Genomic DNA, 6,336 nt, shown 5'->3' with positions numbered 1-6,336 from the left:
TTAATATAAATTGAGGTATTTCAAATTTATTATTGTTTCCTTCTATTTATGATATAAATAATTTGGATTTTCCCTTTTTGACTCTGGTTGAGTAATTGGTGACACTTGAGTTGTCAAACTCAGCTGTTGATTAAAAATTGGGATTTCCTGATTAATTTGGATCCCTCTAAAGCTAGTCTTTCCATAGGAGTTCACTAGGACTTGAGTAATCAAATTGATTAGTCCATTTGACTTTCCTTTATTTAGTAAGGGTTAACTAAGTGGGAGCAATAAACAATTCTCATCACACCTGATAAGGATAACTAGGATGAAATTTCCAGTTCTCATACCTTGCCAAGAGTTTTTCTGGTTATTAATTTACTGCTATTTAATTTCCCCGTTCAACCTTTCAAAAATCCAAAAACTTACCTTTTTCCATAACCAAAAATAAATCATACTTTCCTGCAATTCCTTGAGAGACGACCCGAGGTTTCAATACTTCGGTTATCAATTTTATTGGGTTTGCTTAAGTGACAAACAAATTTTTGTATGAAAGAATTATTGCTTGGTTTAGAAACTATACTTGCAACGAGAATTTATTGTGAATTCTAAACCATCAATCTTTTGTTCGTCAGTCTTGCTCCATTTTCGTGCTATCTTTCTTGATTACTTTGCTTTTGTTGTTGTTTGTTACGGGCTAGAACTGGTAATGATATTGTTGTTGTTGTTGAGACTACATCTGTAACGTTGTTGTTAGAGTTGCTGTTGCTGTGAGAATTGAGGTTGCTGCCACTGGCTGGGTCCAAATTCTGTGCTCTTTCGTTTCATTCTATTTCAATCTTCCTCGCTATTTAATTTGGCACTCCAAGTTTGGTCTCTTTGGTCCCTTGGTACCAAGTTGTGAGTAGGCTGTACATTTATAATTATTTGATTTTACCATCTATAATTATTTTGATATATGCTGCTTGAATTTATGACTATACTTACAAGTTACCAACAAAGATTTGAATTTGATTTTAATAATGGATTTATTATAACTAAATATTTATTTTTGAGAAATTTAAATTTTCAATCTGCACATGAGACTATATACATGTTTGGTGAAGTTTTGTGTTATTTTAGAATGTTCAATTTTATTTGAATATGTGTTTCTATATCATTGAAATATTGTTGATACTCACTTATATACTTTGAACTTGTAAAGTATATTCGACATTTCATATGATTGAAAGGAATTTTTGATGAGAAAGTATTATTTGATTTGATTTGATATTTGTATATATTTGAAAGATCAAAAGATTGGTTGTATTTGAAATTATATGTTTTGAACTAGTTTGTGAGGCTCGTATCAGAAAACCGTAGTTAATGACGGTTATGACGTTAACCTAGATGCATCTGGCTCAAACCTCAGCTAGCAGAGGCGTTGCTAGCCTAACGTGTAGGCAAAACATTGGATCTGTTATTCTGTACGGACATGATAAACCCCAATTTTGTGATTTATCTTGTGCTTAATTTGGGGGATTTTATCAACTTATCTCACATTACTCAATGAAATAGCATGGTTTTGTAATTCTCCCTAAATTTGTGCTTAAGTGTGAAAACATGCTTTTTAGGACTTTAATTGCTAATTTTAATTCACTTTAATTTTATTCGATGCCTTGATATGTTTTTTGAGTGATTTCAGGCTTATAAGGAAAGGATAGGATGGAAGAAATGAAGAGAAAAGCATGCAAGATGGGGAATTCATGGAAAAACAAGGATTTGGAGTGCTTAGAGCGACGCGCAAGCGTGACAGATGCGCACGCGTGAAGAGGTGCATCGTCGACGGCGACGCGTACGCATGACATGACGCGTAACTGTGAGAAGAAAAAGCCAGACAACGCATACGCGTGGCCCATGCGTACGCGACACAGCCAGTACATGACCTCATTAAAGTGAAAACGTTGGGGTGATTTCTGAGCTTCCCATGCCCAAATCCAACTCATTCCTGAGGCTATTTCATGCAAAATTGAAGATTGGACATAGGGGGAGCAATTAGTTTAGGTTAGGAAGCATGTAGGTTAGTTTTGTAAAGAGAGAAGCTCCCTCTTCTCTCTAGAATTAGAGTTCTTAGGTTAATTGCATCTTAGATCTAGGGCTTAATTCTTGCTTTCATTTACTTTTTCTTGCAATTTATTGTTCTTTTATCTTAGCTCCTCTAGTTTTACTTGTCATTTCCTTTATTTTTTTGCTTTTATGTTGATGCACTATTGTTGGATTTTGATTTTCTTTTAATGCAATTTTTGTTTTATGTTCCTTTCTTGTTGATTTGAGTTGTTGTTGTTAATTTTCTTGCAATTGGTAGTTGTAGATTTACATTTCTTGCAATTTTACCATGCTTTCCTTTTATGCCTTCCAAGTGTTTGACAAAATGCTTGGTTGGATGTTAGAGTAGATTTTTTAGCATTATTGGCTTGATAAGAGAAATTGGGTGATCTAAAGTTGTTAGTTAATATTGTTTCCATTGACTCTAATCTCTTGCTAATTCAATTAGTAAGTTGACTAGGACTTTTGGATTGAGATTAACTAGTCTTATTTGACTTTCTCTCGTGTGAAGTTAACATTGTACCTTCTTCCATTGTTGGAGTTGAATAAATAGGATAAATTCTTGTTAATTATTGTTATGATTATTGACTAGGATAGAAAACCTATATTCTCAATCATTGCCATGAATGTCTCTCTTTATTAATTGCTTTCTTTAATTGTTTGCTTTATTTTCTTGCCATTTATTTTCTTTCCCTTTTTATCAAATCAAACCCCCTTGTTCTTTCATAGCCAATAATTGATCACTTTATTGTAATTCCTTGTGAGATGACCCGAGGTTTGAATACTTCAGTTAATTTTCATTGGGGTTTGTACTTGTGACAACCAATTATTAAAACTTTGATTGAGCTTTGCTTGTCGGTTGGGAACTATACTTGCAACGAAGTAATTTCCTCTAACCAAGAAGAAATTCTTAGCCGACGGTTACGCTCTTTCAAGACACACGAAAGAAAAGGGCTACCCTTAGAGGTGGAGCCGCCCAAGTGGTGACTTTTGATTTGATTTCTGTATGAGAACTCCCTTATTGATTCAATTATTATGATCAACTATTATTTTCTAATTAAAATTACTTTGATAATAATATTTATACGATCTCATGTTGATTATAGATGTATTGTCTAGTCACTGAGTTGTAAAACTCACCCCGTTTTTCTAAAAATATTTTTCAGGAACAAATGCTTGACTATGTGAGACTTTCTATTCAAAAGTAACGATCTGCAATGTATCTATTCTTTGTCGAGTTTCTATATGTATATGCTACATATATCACAAGCAGGATCCAATCATTCTTAATTATTTTAATTTTTGTTAAAAATGTATAACTATTTCTTTTAGAAGTTGTAAAATATTTGTAACCTTCTTATTCAACTTATATTTGAGTATGTTAGGCTTGCTATGGGATTATTTTCCTGAGCGCCGGTCATGGCGCATTTTGGACTGTGACAAGGATGCTGCTGCCACAATTTTCAGAATTTGGGCAGTATATGAACCCAATGTTCTCCTGGAAGGTTGAGCATTGTTACCACCAACATTGATGTTGTGATTATGATTAGGATTCTCAGCCATACTGTTTTTATATTCTTCTTTACTTTCCTCAACAATTCTCTTGTTCCTAGCTTGTTTTCTTAACCTCCAAAGGGTTCGCTTAATTTCTGAATCAAAGAGGAGAGGTTCCTTTTCTTGGTTACCCTGCATGCACACAAAATCACCATGCACACAAAATCACCAAAAGAAAAAGTGACCTCTCAATTAAAGTGGGGATAGTTCTAAATGATGCAATATCACAAACAAATAACAAGCACGAATACAATAAATAAGTGCAGTATGCAATTAAACGGCAAAAATAATAAAAACAAAACAAATAAAAAAATGTATAATCTAAGTAGTCAATTAACATGGTCATTGTCAATCACAATCAATCCTCGACAACGACGTTAAAAACTTGATACGGATTTTTACAATATCCACAAACTACCGGCAAGTACACCGGATCGCATCAAGTAATACCACGATGAGTGGGCTATCGTTCCCACGAAGATTAATGGATCAAGCAACAATAATCAATTGACTATTCTAGTTAGACAAATCAAATTTGGATGAGAATTAATCAAAGAGCATATCATGAAACTAGATAACTTGGAATTAAAGTAAATAACTGTAATGTAGGTGACGAAAGTAAATGACAAGAATGTAAATAGCTGGAAGGTAAATGATTGAAATAAATAAAAGGGGTAAGTATTATTTTGGTCCTAATGTTTAAGGTCAAAATCAAAATTGTTCTGGACGTAATTTTTTATTTAGAATCATTCTTAACATTTTATTTCGTATTAAAATCATCTTTTTTAATAAAATTTTTAATTTTGTTACTAAATTACCCCTATTCTAATAAAAAATTATGAAATTAAAAAAAAGGAAAGAACGCGAGGGGGAAGCGGGACGGCGCCATCGGGAATCAGAGCTCGTGAGGGAGAGAGGAGACGCGAGCCAGGGAGAGAGCTTGGCTCGTTCCGCGGTGGGTGGTGCACGAGGAAGGAGAAAGGACAAAGCGCGAAGCAATGACGGAAGGGGAAGAGGCACGGGCGGCGCCAGGTGGTTCTGCTTCGACTTCTGCATCTACTTCCGATTCTGCTTCTGCATCTGCATCTACTTCTTCTTATGCTTCTTCTTCTGCTTCGTCTTCTACATCTGCTTCTTCTTCTGCATCTGCTTCCAATTCTGCTTTTACATCTACATCTGCATCTGTTTCTTCTCCTGCTTCTGCGTCTGTGTCTGCTTTTGCTTCTGTTTTGTTTCTGCTTCTAATTTTGATTTATTATTTTTCTGATTTCATTGTTGTTGTGTGTTGATTTTGTTGTTGAATTTGATGTTGTTGTTTCTGAATTTGAATAATGTGATATTGTTGGTGTTCTTGAATATGATTATTAGTATTTGATGGGAGTAAGGGAAGTGGTGGTGGTGGAGGGTATTTTTGTCCGTAAAAAATTAAAAGGACGATTTTAATATGAAATACAATGTTAAGGATGATTCTAAATCAAAAATTACGTTGGGGACGGTTTCGATTCTGATCCTAAACGTTAGGGACCAAAACAATACTTATCCCTTAATAAAATGACAACAAAGCTCATAAATGAATTAAGAACATAAGCAGTAAATAGATCTCGATTGCAGAAGTTTAATGAAGCAATAAATAAAAATAGAAAGCAAGCAATTAAAAAGATAAGATGAGAAAGAGCATTGATGTTCAGAGATGTTAATTTCTCCGAAATGATAAATCTCAACTCTATCTCAATCATGTAATTGTAGATCTCTGGAAAATTATAAGTGATTGAGCTCTAAATTCATGGTAACTCAACCTCTCTTGACTTGATCAATTGCCAATTCCTTGATCAATTTCTCATGAGAAGAGATGAAGCACATTTCCTAATTTCTAAATCACACAATTCTTATGATCTGAATTTAGTTGATTCACGGTCACATATTAAATCTAAATTCAAAACAATAAGTATTGAGAGAGAGGATCTTCACGCTTAGTTCCTATGATTCAATTTTTCAATTGATCATGAAATTCAATTCAGACTCAAACCATTTTCTAATGGATTTTAATCATTGAAATAAAAGAAAGAAAATTCTCTCTTAGAAGTAATAATGAACAAATCAAAGATAGAGAAGCAATGAATTCATTCCGTTAGAGATTAACACAACTCTTTCCCTGAATGAAGAAGAGTTAGTGATTCATGTCTCAGAAGAATTACAAGAATAGAGAATTATGTAAAAGTCAAGAAAATTTCAAAAAGTCCTTCTTAGTTCTCTCCTCCCAACTTTTATACTTCCTTCCCCAAATTACCTCCAACTTCAAATGCAAATTCCTCTGAAATTCAGGTCCAATTCAACTTAGATTCAAGTCTAATTCAACTCATGGGTTTTAGCAATGTTAATTCCTCTTGTCAACTTCCCCAAATTAGTTGATTATTCAAGCCTCCAAGAGTTGGAATTGATATTGTGAAGTTTGCCGTTGAGAGCCCAATTTAGTCGTTGCACGACACACCCGGCCTTCCAAATGGCCCAATTTTACTCTCTGTTTAATTTTGTTGTGGTACACCAAAGAAGAGTCATGGGACAACTAGCTTTCTTTTACCACTTTGGGCCAAATTTAGTCTTGGTTAGATTTTTTCATGGGACACACAATGTTGGCGTGGGACGACTTGCTTTCTTTTTCCAATTTGGCGCAAAATTGCTCCCTATTTGAATCAGCCGTGAAACGCCAAGGAACTGCCG

The sequence above is a fragment of the Arachis hypogaea genome, chromosome 12, assembly GCF_003086295.3.
Source record: "Arachis hypogaea cultivar Tifrunner chromosome 12, arahy.Tifrunner.gnm2.J5K5, whole genome shotgun sequence".
Classification (NCBI taxonomy): Eukaryota; Viridiplantae; Streptophyta; class Magnoliopsida; order Fabales; family Fabaceae; genus Arachis; species Arachis hypogaea.
Note: the sequence above shows the minus strand (reverse complement) of the source record.